General features: G+C 36.9%; 1 long non-coding RNA gene across 4 annotated transcripts in view; it reads right to left on the bottom strand.

Moving 5' to 3' along the window:
• Window positions 1-713: 713 nt before the first annotated feature.
• LOC103097829 (uncharacterized) overlaps window positions 714-17,649 on the bottom strand; it is a 101,337-nt gene continuing 84,401 nt past the window's right edge. For all 4 annotated transcript variants that reach the window (XR_008914666.1, XR_008914663.1, XR_008914665.1 and 1 more), the window contains 3 exons: window positions 13,526-13,700; window positions 12,175-12,245; window positions 714-10,070 (listed from right to left, as the gene is read on the bottom strand). This is a non-coding gene — a long non-coding RNA (uncharacterized LOC103097829). The remainder of the gene's footprint in view (window positions 10,071-12,174; window positions 12,246-13,525; window positions 13,701-17,649) is intronic.

Raw genomic sequence — 17,649 nt, 5'->3', positions numbered from 1 at the left:
TTAAAGCAAATACCAACAACATGGAAATTGGTTCTGATCAAGGACACATGCGATACCCAGTGGAATGGGGTGGCGGGAGGTGGGGGGGAAGAAAATGATCTTTGTTTCCAATAAATAATGTTTAAAAGTAAAATAAATAAATATTAGAGAAATGCAAGTTTTAAACTCTAAGGTATACCACCCCACACCTATCAGATTGGCTATTATGAGAGAAAAGGAAAATGGTAAAACTTGGAGGGGATATGGGGAAATTAAGACATGAACTCACTGTTGCGAGAGTTGTGAACTAGATGAACATTCTGGAGAACAATTTGTATCTATGCCCTAAGGGCTATAAAACAGTACATATATACTCTTTGATCCAGCAATACCATTACTAGGTTTGTATCACAAAGAGAGAAGAAACAAAAAGATAGTAACTATATGTACAAAAATATTTAAAGCAGATCTTTGTGTGGTGGCAAAAAATTGGAAAGGACATATTCATTAACTGGGAAATGACTGAGTCAGTTATAGCATATGATTGTAACGGAATACTATTGTACTATAAGAAATGACGAGCAGGAGGAGCTTAGAAAAACCTGGAAAGACTTGTATGAACTGATGCAGAGTCAAGTAAGTAGAACCAGGAGAACATTGTACACAATGACAGGAATGCTGGACAATGAGCAACTGTGAATAACTTAGCTGTTCAGCAATACAGTGATCTAAAACAATCTCAAAGGACTCATGATAAAAAAATGTCGACCTCTTCCAGAGAAAGAACTGGTGAAATCTGAATACACACCAAAGGAAACTTTTTTCACTTTCTTAATTTTTTTGGTTAGAATTTCCTTCTACAAAAGGATTCATATCAAAAAATATTTTCTCACTTAAAATCTATATTAGATTGCTTACCATCTCAGTGGTGGAGAGAGGGAAAGAATCCAATACTCAAAATTTTTAAAAAGCAAATGTTAATTGTTTTTACATATAATTGGGAAAAATAAAATATTAAGAACATTCCTTTTTCTATGTCTGCCTTTTAATTTTCTCCTCTTTTCTTCTGATATGAGAGAGAGAGAGGAGGAGGAGGAGGAGGAGGAGGGATAGCTCATTGGAAAAGAAAAATGTAACAACAGAAACTATCAATTAAATCATCTAAAAATGTTCTTTCAGAAATCCAAAGCAGAATCTGTGTGGAAACATAAACCATTTGAAGACTGTAGCTTCATAGGCAAAATATATACTAGCCAAACTCCTACTGTGTGCTGAATTTTAGTCATAATGGGCTGTATCAGGCACTGTTTGTGGCAGTGTCTTAGACTGGGAGGACAGGGACTTTGGAATCTTGACTCCTGGATTCAAGGCTTAATTAACTCTGCCATGTAGCAGCTATGATGTAGGCCAAGTCCCTTAACTTCTTTAAGCCTCAGTTTATTCATAGGTTAAAATGAGGCCCTAATGCTTTCCATGCAATTTCATTGCCATAAGGAACATCTACTGTTGAGCATTCCTCTTTCCATATAAATCAGCTGAACCATAAATGCCCCAGGATACTGAAATTTATAAGATTCTGACAAGCTTTGTAGTCTTCCTCAGTAAAGAAGCAATTAATCTCAGTATCTACTTAGTAAGAACACCTCTGCCAAATTGGAAGCTTCCAAATAGCCATGGTCTCATGCCAGGTAAACTGTTCTCTGAGTGGCTGTACTGGCCTCCCCTAAACAAGTGAGCACTGACAAGGCAACCTCTCATGAACTAATTGTTTGGGGGCACATTTATGCTAAATTTGCTAGCTGTATCTTGAGTTACAAGGTGCCTTCTTTGAGAGTTGCACAGAGATGTCTTCCCTAGTGTTGCACAGCTAGCACATATGAATATAAGACTTGAGTAATTCTGAGGATAGCCCTTTATCCACTATGTGTAGGGTTGCGATCCATATAAAAACCATACAACAACAAAATCTTGTGCAGCCTGCCTTTCTAGATAGTCCAGAAGATTGACTGAACTATTTCTAAAGTACTTTGTCATCCTAAAGCACCATATGAAATGCAAGCTATTATTAGCAATGAACTTAAGTTTTATCTTATTTGGAGAGAAGTGGCTCCATTGTTCAATGATTTGCATTGCTCAGATAGTTACTTTCCAAAGTCACTCCCAGTTTGTTTCTCCCTACACCTTTATTGCCTTTGCAAGCCCATTTCTGCTTTATACTCTAAATGCCCAATTACCATCTCTTGACCTGTTAGAAGGGCACTTTTATGCTACTGCCAAACACTGTGGAGCTTCTGAACTAACAATTTTAGAATTCTATTCTAAGTAGCAGGTACTCTTGGAAGTTTTCAAAACTATTAAGTTTATATCAGAAAATTTGGACCAAAGATTTACTTTCCTATTACTCTGGGTAGTGGTGGTTGTTTTTCCTTAGTGAGTGGATCTAATCCTGCAAAGGAATTTTGAATATGTGAATGTTTCACTACTTCATCCAATGAAATATATTAATGTGTCTGTTTTTGTACCTACTTTTCTACTTTGGAAAGAGTACTGGATTTGGAGTGAGAGACTCTGCCTTTGAATTCCTAATCTTTCACTACCTGCTTGATCTTGGATAAATTCCTTAACTTCTCTGAGCCTCAGTTTTCTCATCTGTGAAATGATAGATTTTGAATAAATGAATGCTAAGATTCCTTCCAGTTCAAAATCTATGATCCATCTATGTTACCCTCCCTCAAACAACATGAAGGCAGAACCTGTTCTACTTTCATCGCTGTAGCTCCAGGGCCTAGTATACTGTTGGGTATAGCAGTGGAGTTTAATAAATGCTTGTTGAATGAAAGTCAATTTAATTTCAAATTCCAGGTCAAATCTCATCCACTTCTAATGTTATTGCTCTAAGTGCCCTCAATATAAGCAAAGTTTCTTTACCATTGACTTCCTATTCTACTTATTTAGCCCATACATTAGTTATTTGGCATTTATTCATATCTTTATATCTTTGTCCTATTTACCCAACTCAGTCTTCAACACCTAGAGGGCAAGAACCATAGGACCTTATACATAATAAAAATCTTAATACATATTTATTGTTATTCAGGCTAATTTAATGCCAAATAATTAAATAAAATAATAATGGAATAAATATGATAATAACAAAGTAACTTCCATGTACATCTTTCTCTGATAACCTACTACTGCATGCAGATGACTCTGGGTTCTTAAACGCCATGCCAGTAGGGGGCAGTTTTGGCAACCAAGTTCTTTTATTAGTTGTCAGAGATAAAAAATTAAAAGCAATTAATTTCTGTCAAGTAACTGAGACTCTTCATTCACATCCTGTCATTGCCCTGCTACAGAAAAAACCTAACAGTTTCTGTGTTATATTTTCAGACAAAATGTAACAATACACTGAACAGTCCCTAGGTATTAAGAACCTGTGCTGTAAATTATGATCCATGTGCTGAGTTCAGGGCCATTGAACTGAATAAGCCCAGCATTTGAAACAAGAGAGGCAGTGAAGGGGACCTAGGCAACATTGAGAGTTGTTCATTAGAGGCCTAATTAAAGAAATGACTTTTAAATTTTCTCTTCCCAATAATTATCCAACTTTTGTCTATTTATTCATAGTCATTTAATTCTATGAAAAATGTTAATTTTCTTATTACCAGAAGGATACATGTGCCTAAGGTGCTAAAACACGATAGCCATGATGATGACAATAACAATTCACAATTATATAGTGCTTTTAGGTATACAAAATACTTTACATGCAGTAGCTTATTTGAGCCTCTTAGCAATCCTAAATTAGGTGCTATTTTCTCTATTTTAGGAAACTAAGGCTCCAGAAAGTTAAATGACTTGCCCAGAGTCACACAGATAATGGTGCCCAAATCAGGATTTGAACCCAGGTCCTCTTGACTTCAAGTCTGGTACTCGTTGCCAGGGATTGTGGTAGTCTACTACCACAAAGTTTACTTCTGCATCCTACAGTCTCACTCTGCAATTTCAGATATCTATATGTTTTTAGGGGAGGTGGAGTAGGAAGGGGGCAAGAAGAACTATACATATAGCAGTCGCTGATCGGACTCACTAAATGAATGACTCACAGAAAAGATTTAAAATAGAGACTTTTTCTACATAATGAAACACTGGTTGAATTAATTATTTTAGTGAGAGAATCATAGAATATTAGAGATGAAATGAACCTGGCAAGATAGCTACAGTAGCAAATGATAAAGAAGAAACAAAAACAAAACATCTATTAGCAAGTTGATTTCTACAACTGGCTTGAGTGGTATTTAGAGATATAACTTGGAAGTTTTGGGCAATAGAGGTAAATACCATATAATTGGCCTGCAAGTCAGCTTTGTAATTTATGATATGTAAGCAATTGAAGTTAATTAAAACAAATTCAGCTGCCTCTTTATACTACCTTTGTGATGCCTCCATTAATGTTGTTCTTGTTAAGAACAATGTGGCTGACACAATATGAAGGTAAGTTTGATTACAGCTTGGATGAGTTTAGCATTTACCTATTAGGATCCTTCCTTTTGGTCCAGTTTCAATACTTTATTAAAGAGTAAAAAATGACTAGCACAAATATTTGCCTAATGGTGCTAAGTCTTTAAATCACTTGATTGGTGCATAAATACTCCTTTTGGATGAGTCCATTGATTTGACTTCAACCATTTGAAGCAGCCCATCAGAGTGGAAGGAAGGGATCTGAAATGTTCAGAAACCTGAAATAAAAAGGAAAGCTATAATTTTAATGATTTCTAGGTTCCATACTCAGTTCATTATATAGCTAGGTCTTCAATCAGTGCCTTAAAGGCTGGTGTCTAAACAGAAAGTCAAGAGGAGAGTGGACAATTATCTGCTGGGATGAATTTCTGCAGACAGCCAGTGTGGAAAAAATACTTCCACTCCCCCCCTCCATACACCCTGTATGCATGGTTTAAGTCAAGGCAAGAGGTTTTGACTTTGGTGGTCTAGTTTAAGGAATCTCTTTGTTCTTTGATTCCCCCCACCCCACATATCACAGAATCATAGGATCTGAGTTTGATGAGACCACAGGATGTCATCTAAACTCATACCTGACAAACAATACTACCTATAACATTTCTCCGTGTCCTTTAACTTCCGCTAAGGGGATATAAGTGTCTTCTCTGGGCCACACTACTTTAAGATAGTCTTAATTATTAGGAAGTTTTTGGACATCAGTTCCAAATCTGCCTTTTTACAACTTAATATTATTGAAAGTGCTACCCTTCTGTGGCCAAGCAAAAGAAACCTAATCCTTCCATGTGACATCCCTCTAAATACTTGACAACAACTATCATGTGCCTCTGATAATCTTTGACCTAAATATTCTTGGGTTTTTCAACCTATCCTCACATGGTGTGATCACCATTCTTTTCTCCATCTTGGTTACCTTCTTCTGAACATATTTATGGTTGTCTAAATATTTCTTAAAATGTGGTACTTGCTGTTCCTAGACAGGAAAGATAATGGAATGAACATTTCCCTTATTCTGGGAACTCACTGTATCTTAAGGCAGTTGAAGGTAGTAGTAGTGGCTTTGGTTGACTCTTTGGCAGTTAGACAGCAAAGTGGATACTGGAGTCAGAAAGTTGTTCTATTCATTTTTTAGTCACATCTGACTATTACCCCATTTGGTGTTTTACTGGTAAAGATACTGGAACTGTCTGCCATCTCTTTCACAGGCTCATTTGACAGATGAGGAAACTGAGGCAAACAGAATTACATGACTTGCCCAGGGTCACACAGCTATTATCTGAGGTCAGATTTAAACGCAGGAAGATGAGTAGTCCTGACTCCAGGCCCAGCACTCTATCTACTGGGCCATCTAGTTGCCTATAAATACTTTTTTACATGTAGTAATCAAGTCAACAAGCATTTGTTGTGTGCTAGACAGTCATTATATTAAGTATGAGGGATGTAAATAAAAGAAAAAAGATAATCTGTATCCTCAAGGAGCTGAACTGAATGGGGTTGAGTAAGTATGAAATTTGGAGAATGAAGGATAGCTAATCTGGTGCCTTCCTCAATATTGAAGTTTTCTGCAAGGAATTTACCAATAGCATAGAAGGAAGTTTTTATTCATCCACTAAAAGCTAAACATCATTTGATCTTCTATTAACTCCATTGTGTTCATTTGTTGAGCTCATTTTGGATTCCAACTCTATCATCTAATGTATTAATCATCTTTCTGATGTTTATGCTATTTGCAAAATTAACATACCCATTATGGCATTAATGAAAAATATTGAAATAAATTAGTCTATTTTAAATATTTACTAACACAAGGCAGATTCTTGGGGTCCTCTACTTGAAAACTATTGACCTGTTAATGACTGTTTTGGGTCCAATTTTTCAACTAATTGTGAATCCACCTAATTGTACTCATACTTGCTCTTTCTGAAGTTATCAGTGCAGTGGTCTTTTATTTGCCAAGTCTAATGGATGTTTCTAAATCCTCATCTTCCTTAATTTCTCTGCAGCCTTTGATTCTATTGAACATATTCTTCTCTTTGGTAATCTTTTCTCTCTAGGTTTTTGTGACTATGATTCCCTTGTTGTCCTCCAACCTATCATACTGTTCTTTATCTTCTTTGCTGGATCATCATCTAGGTCTCACCCACTAACCACATCCCCAAAGCTCTGTGTTATGTATGCCCTCTTCTCCATACATACTATTACATTTAGCAATCTCATTGTCCCCTGGACTCATTTTTCATTTCGAACCCTAAATATTCAGATTTACTTATAAAGTCATGAATTTTTTTCTCAGTACATTTTCTTTGTGACAGCCTCATATCTTCAACTGATTGTTGGAAAACTTAAACTGAATGTCTTATAGTTGTCTTAAACTATCCCAAATGAACTCATATTTTTCCACCGACTTCTCTCTTCCAAAGCTGGTGCTTAATACATGCTTTTTGATTAAGTGTTTACTGAAAATTTCCCTTTTTCATATCTACCACATGTCCCAAGCTGTTCAGAAAATAGTGTTAGTCTGACAGTCTGGTCTTATTGAAACCAGGCTGGTTTTCAGTGATCACTGCTTCCCTTTCTAAATATTCAAAAGTCGTCCTTTTAATAATGTACTCTAGAATTTTGTCAGACACAGGAGAGGCATTTCCAATATTTGAAAATATTTGGAGGCTTGTTTGGAGGAAGTTCCCTAACATAATGGACTAGATTTATAAGCCCTTTAAATCACAAATACTTTGTGTCTATGGGAAATTGAATGTTTTAAATTTTTAATCTCCTACAGTAACCATCAACCATTGATCTTAGCACATCTTCAATCAAAATGCCATCCTAGCATGTAAAATGCATAGGGTTAGGAGGAAAAGAAGTATTTATCTTCTGTTTCCTATAATTTTGCTCTTAAGTTTTATGCAAATCAACATTATCTAGAGTTCTTAAATTTACAATTCCTAAACATAAGTGACAACTCCAATTTGATTAAAACAGGAGCATATGCAGTATTAAAAGCTTCCTTTCCCACATGGCACCTCCTGCCAATTTCTTTCTGTCGATAAAATTGTGCTATTTACTATGGCATATATAAAATATTCAGTTTTCCCCATTCACCTTTTGGCTTTTCATCTAATGTGACAAAAATGGCTCTTGAAAATGGGTGGAGATGGTTATTTCTTGCTGTGTGCTCTTCACTGCTTGATGGGCAATGGGTTAAGGTTCAGCACTGCTCATGCAGGGCTGACAATTTCCTTTCAGACTTTTAGCCCCGGTAGGTGGTCCACCAAAAGCAGGTTAATGTTCTTTATAACTCCTCATGCCATTCTACCTGGGGTTGGGCTACCCCAGTGGAGACCAGCTCCTCTTGGTGTGGGGGAGAAGGATGTGGAGGGAAGAGTGTTGACCTGACATTTCTAGAAGCAGAAACTAAATTGAAATCGTCCCACAATGTTAGGGGCAAGGTACCTCTGATGCTACTCCATTGCCTTAGTATTTAGGGGTTCTCAGTCCTTTAACTTTTGAAACTATAACTCCCAAATGAGTTGGACTCTTTGCAACTCTGATCATTGTGTTCTACCTGACCTGTACTGCATTTTGTTTTGAATGGAAACTGATTATGATTTTGAACAGAGAGTCTTTTTATTCCCAGACTATATCTTCACAATAAAAAAATTCAAGGTCATTTAAAATCACATATGAACATTTTCACTAAATATCACATCTACATTTACTTATGAAGGAAATGGCTTTGCAGAATATGCTTTGTGTGTATAGGTCACACTTATAGAACACTTTCAGGTTTGCAGAATAGTTTATATACATTACTTATTTTAATCCTCATCACATGCCTGGAAGATAGATGCTGTGATGATATACATTTTTGAGAAGCAGGAATTGAGATTCAGAGTAATCTCAAGAAACTTGCTTTTGGCTGTAATAGCTAATATCTGGATTCAGACTGGATTCAAACCCAGTATTCTAGCTACTCCTCTATACTATCTCTACAAGTCCACTTGACAGATATTAAGATAATTTATTTTAAGCAGATAGTGCCTAAATTATATGTTCATGTGAGCTACATTTAAGCTCATAATAATTTTTATGACCCTAGAAGGGGAATTTCTATCATTTGTTACCAAAGAAACAAGAGCTCTACTTTCTACTAGTCCTATGAATATTATGGTCCCCTTCACCTCTTCCGTGCCCACTGCAATCCTGGAGCCAAATGAGTTCTAGGAAGAGAGGCATGTACTTTAAAACCACAGGTAAGAAAGATATGTGCTTAGGCCACCAGGGCACTATTTAGTCAATCAGTGCCACAGTTCTGCTCAGTGCTACTTCAGTGCCTACAAGACTCATGGCCACTGTTCTCCCTCCCAAAGTGTCACTCTAGGGAGCATTTCCTCACCTGACAGGATCTGACCCACTTTTTTGATTCTGTAAGTCCCTTTTGGCAATTTCCTGTGCTTCACTGAAATCATTGGGAGCCCTGTGTGGGTAAATCCAATTGCCAGGACCTCTGGGGCTGCCACTGGGGAGAGTTGTCACTGCCTTTGATGGACAAAGCACTGATGGTTGGAAGTCATTTTGTTCTTTTTTTAAAACCCTGCCTCCCATCTTAGAATCAATACTTTGTATTGGTTCCAAGGCATTAGAGCAGTAAGGGCTAGGCAATGAAGAGTAAGTGACTTGTCCAGGGTCTCACAGCTAGGAAGTGTCTGAGGCCAGATGGGAACCGAAAACCTCCCATCTCTAGGCCTGGTTCTCAATCCACTGAGCCACCCAGCTGCCCCTCATTATGTTCTTAATGGACAGAGAGGATCTTTCATAAACTACACTAATGAACATCATACATTTGCATGTGCTAGGCAATTCCATATTTATAAATGCCATCTTGATTGGTGGTTTTCCAACCTTTGCACTAGATTTGCCCTGGCTACACCTAAAGGTCAGAATGTCTAAATCACAATACTTTATTACAATAGTCACATTTGAGTAGGTAAGGCTGAGCTAGTAAATTACAAAAGACTATGGAGTACAGAATGTCAGAGCTGGAAGGGGCATACACTGCATTTGTGCAAACAATTCACATTTTCCACATGAGGAAATGGAGACCTAAAGAGAGGAATTGACTTCATCAGCTTTGTGTTGCTGATAGAGGGCAAAGCTGGCATTAGAACCCAGACCAGGGCCTTGAGCTTTGGCAAGGGTCAGCCAGGTTCCCTCAAGTCAGCATCCTGGGGGCTGCCCCTGTCAGAGTTAGGGGTGGGCAGGAGAGGGAGAGGCCTGATCCACTGAGTGCCCAAAACTGGGATCTATGTCCTCACCACAAACCCCAGCTGGAACTACTGGTTTTGCTCTGAGCCCAAACAAATCAGGCTGCACAGCACCGACTACCTTGAGCAGGAATTCTGGACTTCACTGCAGAGAGAAGAGGAGAAGTCAGCTCAGTTCAAAAAGCACATCTCTTTGCCCTTTGAAACTAAGAGAAGATGGATAGCCGGAGTTAAACAGAACCAGGTCCATTTTCATCTGCCAATCTCTGCTCATTGACTGGATCCACAAGGTATATACCGGGCTGAAGCCTAAGAGACAAAGCACAGGACATGACAACACGCTTGGGAAGAAAGGAAGGGTTGATAAAGCAATGGATATAGAAATAGAAAAAGAGTTAGTCCTAGATAGTGATGAAAATCTCCCAATGTGAGGCAAAATAGAGGCCCAGCTGACCTTGTAGCTTTAGGATCTGGAATATACATTTCATTGTTTATACTGTTATTTGAAGGAAGGTAGAACTCATACCACTATAAGAAAATAAGACCTATATATTGTCTATAACAATGGCACAATAACATCTGGGAGAATAGCTTTACATTGCTTTATGTAGTTTGGAGTTGAATCTCACATCTTTTAAATATAGAACAGATTGGTATATTTCTTTTCACATACATTTATAAAACAGAAGAAGATATATTCATGTGCCACACAAATCTGTCTCCCAGTGTGATTCATCACAAATAAATTATCATATAACTACACATGACTTGGGTAGATGTAAGGACCAGGATATACTGTGTGATAAATAAAATTTACATTTTATAACGTATTTGGCATACATAAGAACGGAGATCAGCTTCTTTGCTATGTTGCAAGGAAATGATGCCATAAAATTAACAACACTGATTTCTCAGGAGGCAAAATGACCCAATGGAAAGAAATGTTGAATTGGGAGTCAGAGGACCTGAAAGGGAGAGCCTTTCAGTTATAAATCTATGATTTTATACCATTTTAAGGTTTTTCAAAGCATTTTCCTCATGTAACCCTATGCCTTCCTAACAAGGACAAATGTACATTCTAGAATAAGATTTCACTGTTTGGGACAGCATTCTTTGGAGTATCATACACACAAATTGAAGAGGGATTATATCTTAAAGGGACCGTATCAATTTTTTTAACTCCTTAGAAGAGACTGAGAAGCTACCACAAGTGATGGGATGTGTCTAGAATACAAGGGTGGGAATAAGGCATCAGAGGTCAATTTGAGCAAAGAGCAATAGAGTTGAAAGGCATGCTTACTACCACTGTCATGACCAAAAGTGGGGAAATAAATCACGTGTGCCTCCATTAGGGAGAATAAGATGTGTAATGCCCACATTATAAGCACACTCACAAAAAAATTGAACCTTAGATTCTCTACACCTTGGCAAATGGTCTGTGTTGACTTTCTGTGCCAAAAAAAGCCCTGATTCTTGGTTTTTCTGTACTTAATAATTCTGATCCTTTGATAACAAAAATACATCTATGGAGCTATATTCAATCTTTCCATCTTGGGATAGCCTACCAGAGCTTATATCTCTCTGACATTGCCTTCAAGAATCTGGGTTCACTTCTATGCCACAATGAATCATTGGAGGATGATCATGAGATCATAGATTTAGATCTCGAAGGAATCTTGGAGATCATCTAGCCCAGCCTTTTCATTTTAAAGACAAGGAAACCGAAGCTAAAATCTGACATTTAACTTCCTGTGTAAATTTGGGCAAGTCCTCTAATGTCTCTGGATCTTGGTTTCTTAGCTCTATATCTATGATCTGTGAAATGAAGGAGGTGGGCTAGATGATGTCTAAGGTACTAAGTTTGTGATCCCAAGAGGTAAATTCACATTTCCAAGGTCACATAGATAAGAGGGAGAGTGTTAAACTCAGACTCTCTGAATACAAATCCCAGGGTCTTTCCCTTGCCCCAGACTACCTGTTGTGCTACTAGAGATAGACCTATGCCTATCATTAGAAACGTGTTCACAGGTAATTTTTTTAGAGATCATTACAAATCTTGTGGAGAGAAACAATGGAGCATACCCAGATTTTTGCTGAGCTTAATATTTCTGATTTTGCTTCCCTCCCACTCATGATTGAAGCAAATATTGGTTTTTATATGGCCACACTGTGACAGACTAGTTCCATAGAATAACCAATTGCTAAACAGAAACTGAAAACTGAAGAATCCAATACTCCAGGTGTTTTCTTTCCATGATACTAGACATCTGGGTATGTGGAAACATTTGGATGATTTAAAATTTCACTTTTCATCTGGATGTCTGGCATTGAATAGACACACATTTTGCACAGAAAAAGTACATTGTGGATAGTTATATGAGAAGGATCTACTTTGAAGAACTGGGATCATTACCTTTTATTGATTTTTCAGGCATAGATCTTACTATGTCATTCCTTTGCTCAAGAATCTTCATTCCCTATTGTCTATAGGATAAAATAGAAAATCTTTCAATGAAAATTTTTATAACATTTCTGTTCATCTGATCTGAAATTCAAATTACTCCCTGAACTGGATATGCCCCATTCTGCCTCTGAGTATTTACTTACTATGTGCCATGGGAAGACCCACAGAATCCCATGTACCCTGTCCTCAGCTCTTTTTAAGTATCAAATCAGCTGCCATTTTCTCCATGAAGCATTTCCAGACTTTGCCCTAGTCACATTGAACCATCATGTATTCTGGTTCATTGTATAGATGTCATTTCCTCCCTAGGAGATGATTTTATCCTTATGGATAGAGGACTTGGCTTTACCTGTGATCTCATTAATGTAGGAATTCCTCCCAGTGATGTGTGTTGCATTCATTCAGGCCTGCTTCTCCTCTGTGCCACTTGTCTCTATTTGGTCATACATTTTCCACAGGTGAGCCATCTAATATGCTGGGAGCCTTTCTCATACTCTTTTGACACTATAATAGAATCTGCAGGTCACAGACTAGCCATCAATTATGTTCCACTCTTGTTTGCCAGATAACCATCTCTACCCTATTGTTTCTTTTTAGCACATCCTTTATTTTAGATTTCCCCAATTCTTTATTTGTAATATGTTGGCTCTTCTAGTCTCAGTTTCCTATCTGTGGCAAGCTCATTATGAGAGTAGGTAGATAGATCCTTGGACATAGAGGTACAAAGACCTGAGTTCAAATTATGCCTCAACAACTCTGGAATTGTGACAGAGAGCAAGCTACTGCTTCAAGCTTTGGTTTCCTTATTTGTAAAATGGGGAGAATAATAGTACCAGGGTTATTTTGAAGAACAAATCATATAACATATTATAGTGCTTGTTTGTGTTTAGTAATTTTCAATCCAACTCTTTTTGATCCCATTTGGGGTTTTCTTGGAAAAGATGTAGAATGGTTTCCCATTTCTTTATTAAATTTTAAAAAACCTTAATTCTTACAATTCCAAGAACAAAGGATAAGGTCTAGTCAAACAGGGTTAACTGGCTTACCCAAGATCACACAGCTATTAAGTGTCTGAAACCAGATTTGAACTCAAGTCTTACTGATGCAGCACTCTATCCATTGCACCACTGTAAAATAAGGGGGTTTGAATCAGACCTTTCATATTGCTTTTAGCTCTAAAACTATGGCCCTGTGATCCCATAAATGTTGGTTGAAATGAAGTCAAGAAGAAAACACTCTTCAAGAATACCAGTGTTTATGAACTTCTCAATGCATAGCTATGCAGAATCTCTGTGCTTACCAGAGGGCCTCTTAGGAATTGTATGAAGTTACACGACTTTTCTTTTATCTGGGTTTACTACACAGTCATCCAATGGACAGCTCCATTAGTCCACAAGGTTTTCTATTGCCAAGTGTATACTTCTCTTTGTAAACAGCACAAGTTTTAAAAATGGCCTTGCAGTTCACTGTAGAGCCTAGGAGATCCATCCAAAAGGGGGAAAAATAATTAGAAGAATTGAGGACAGAGGGGGGACAATGATGGGAGCCAATAAACGTTTCCAATGCAGGGTTGGGGTTGCACAGGAAGAGAGCAGAGCAACTCTCTGCCTTGGTAATAAGTACTGTTTAGTAATGATATTACTTCATTGTTTATAGTACCCTTTAGAACAATGTAATTTCCTTATCACTTTTAATCAGATCAAGTTCTACTTTGGCTTTGTCTGGTATCATGATTGCTACTCCTTTTTTTTTTCACTTTAGTTGATGCATAATAAATTCGGTTTCAGCCTTTTACCTTGAATCTGTGTGTTACCCTGCTTCACATGTGTTTCTTATAAACAACATCCAGTAGGATTCTGGTTTTTAATCTACTCTGCTTCTGTTTTATGGGTTAGTTCATCCCATTCACAGTCAGCATTATGATTACTGTGTATTGCCCTCCATATATTATTTGCTTTAGAACCTGCTTTATTCCCTTTCACTCTGTTCCTCTTCACCAGTATTTTGCTTTTGTCACCCCCCTCCAATTCCCTCTCCCTTCAATTATTTCCCCCTTTCCTTGTCTTATTCCCCTTCTACTTCACTGTAGGATAATATAATTCTGTACCCCAATGAGTATACATGTTTTTCCCTCTCTGAGGCAGTTACGATTAAAGTTTAAGCATAACCACCCTTTTCCTCTCCTCTCTGTAATGATTTTTCATGCCTCTTTGTGTTATATAATTTACCCCATTCTATCTCTCCCTGCCCTTCTTTCAGGGCAATGCTCTCTTTTACCCCTTGATTTTTTTACATATCATTCATATGGATATATTATCATACATAAATAGTTTCATATCATGATATTTGCATACACATCATATTGTCTTATGATATACATCATATCATCATAATCAACTTACTTCCCCACTCTCTTTCTGGGTAAATGCCTTCTATCTTGTATACTACTAAGAGTAATTTTTGAGAATTACAGGTATCCTCTTTCCATGTAAAGATATAAACATTTTTATCTTTATGAGTCCCTTAAATTTTCTCTTGTTTACCTTTTTGGGCTTCTCTTGTTTCATGTTTGGACTTCAAATTTTTGTTTAGATCTGGCTTATTCCTCAAGAATGCTTGGAAATCTATCTTATTCAATGTCCATTTTCCCCTGAAAGAATATACTCAGTTTTGCTGGATAGCTGACTCTGGGCTGTAAACCCAAATCTTTTGCCTTCCTGAATATTATATTCCATGCCTTTCAATCCTGTAATGTAGAAGCTGCCAAGTCCTGTGTGATCCTGATTGTAGCTCCATGTTATTTGAATGGTTTGTTTTTTTCATTGCTCAAAATTATTTCCATATTATTATTTGCAATAGAATGATCATTGAAAGTCAACATCCCCAAACATATCCCCATTGAACCATGTGATCAATCATGGTTTTCTTCTGCATTCCTACTCCCATAGTTCTTTCTTTGGATGTGGATAGCGTTCTTTCTCATAAGTTCCTCTGGATTGTCCTGGAACATTGCATTGTTACTAGTAGAGAAATCCATTAAATTCTATTGTGCCACAGTGTATTAGTCTCTGTGTACAATGTTCTCCTGGTTCTATTCCTTTCACTCTGCATCAATTCCTGGAGGTCTTTCCAGTTCACATGGAATCCCTCCAGTTCATTATTCCTTTCAGCACAATAATATTCCATCACCAACAGATACCATAGTTTGTTCAGCCATTCCCCAATTGAAGGGCATCCCCTCATTTTCCATTTTTTTTGTCACCACAAAGAGCGTGCCTATGAATATTTTTGTACACATATTTTCCCTATTTCTTTGGGGTACAAACCCAGCAGTGCTATGGCTGGATCAAAGGGCAGGAATTCTTTTAAAGCCCTTGGGGCATAGTTCCAAATTGCCTTCCAGAATGGTTGGATCAGTTCACAACTCCACCAGCAATGCATTAGTGTTCCAATTTTGCCACATCCCCTCCAAAATTTATTACTTTTCTTTGCTGTCATATTAACCAATTTGCTAGGTGTGATGTGGTATCTCGGAGTTGTTTTGATCTGCATTTCTCTAATTATGAAAGATTTAGAACTTTGTCATGTGTTCATTGATAGGTTTGATTTCTTCATCTGAATACTGTCTATTCATGTCCCTTGCCCATTTATCAGTTGAGGAATGGCTTACTTTTTTGTACAATTGATTTAGATCCTTATAAATTTGAGCAATTAGACATTTGTCAGAGGTTTTTGTTATAGATTTTTCCCTATTTTGTTGATTCCCTTCTAATTTTGATTGTGTTGGTTTTGTTTGTATAAAACCTTTTTAATTTATTGTAATCAAAATTTTTCATTTTACATTTGGTAATATTCTCTATCTCTTGCTTGGTCTTAAAATCTTTCCTTTACCATAGATCTGACAGATATACTCTTCTATGTTGACCTATTTTATTTATAATTTCTTTCTTTATATTTAAGTCATTTACCCGGTGTGAGATGTTGATCTAAACCTAGTCTCTCCCTTACTGTTTTCCAATTTTCCCAGCAGTTTTTGTCAAATAGTGGGTTATTTTCCCAAAATCTGCAATCTTTGGGTCTTTGGGTTTCTTGTACACTATCTTGCTGAGGCCATTTACCCCAAGTTTATTCCACTGATCCTCCTTTCAGTCTCTTAGCCAATTCCATATTGTTTTGTTGATCATGACTTTATAGTACTGCTTAAGATCTGCTACTGCTAGGCCTCCCTCCTTCACATTTTTTTGTATTAGTTCTCTTGATATTCTTGATCTTTTGTTCTTCCAAATGAACTTTGTTATAATTTTTTCTAATTCAATAAAAAAGTTTATTGGTAGTTTGATAGGTATGGAACTGAATAAGTAATTTGGGTAGGATTGTCGTTTTTATTATATTAGCTCATCCTACCCATAAGTAATTAATGTTTTTACAATTATTTAGATCTAGTTTTAATTGTGTGGAAAGTTTTGTAGTTGTGTTCACATAATTCCTGTGTTTGTCTTGGTAGATATATTCCTAAGTATTTTATGTTGTCTTGGATGATTTTAAATGAAATTTCACGTTATAACTTGGGCTGCTGAGATGTGTTGGAAATATATAAGAAGGCTGATGATTTGTGTGGGTTTATTTTGTAACCCACAACATTGCTAAAGTCATTGATTATTTCCCAAGCTTTTTAGTTGATTCTCTAGGATTGTTTAAGTAGACCATCATATCTTCTGCAAAGAGTGATAGCTTGGTCTCCTCATTGCCTATTTTAATACCTTCAATTGCTTTTGCTTCAGAATTGCTACTGCTAGTGTATCTAGTACAATGTTAAATAATAGAGGTGATAATGGGCATCCTTGTTTCACTCCTGATCTTATTGGGAAGGCTTCTAACTTATTCCCATTGGAGATGATGCTTGCTAATGGTTTTAAATATATACTGTTTATTATTTTTAGGAAAGGCCCATCTATTCCAATACTTTCTAGTGTTTTCATTAGGAATGAGTGTTGTATTTTGTAAAAGTCTTTTTCTGCATCTATTGAGATAATCATGTGACTTCTGTTGGTTTAGTTGACATGATCAATTATATGGATAGTTTTCCTAATTGGGAAAATTTTTTGTTAAATGAGTAGTATCATGCCTAATAAAAGTGGGATACTTTGTGTGACTTCTGGAACCCAAAAGTGGAAGAGAATAAGTCCTAATTTTATAGCTAGGGCTATATTAGAATGCTCATTGGTTAGAGATTTGGGATAGAGTTCATTGATTGGTTACAGATACATTGATAGACAATAGAAAATATGATTATAGATGCTGTGGTTTGAGTTAGGTATTATTTGATTGCTGATTCTGTATCGTGTGTGTGGTGTGATAGGTTATTATTGGAATGATGGCTAGTGTGTTAATTTCCCAGCCTATTCAGGCAGTTAGTCAATGGTT

This window comes from Monodelphis domestica, chromosome X, assembly GCF_027887165.1.
Source record: "Monodelphis domestica isolate mMonDom1 chromosome X, mMonDom1.pri, whole genome shotgun sequence".
NCBI classification, from domain to species: domain Eukaryota; kingdom Metazoa; phylum Chordata; class Mammalia; order Didelphimorphia; family Didelphidae; genus Monodelphis; species Monodelphis domestica.
The sequence above is the reverse complement of the archived record's forward strand: the minus strand, read 5'-3'. Positions and strand labels throughout refer to the sequence as shown.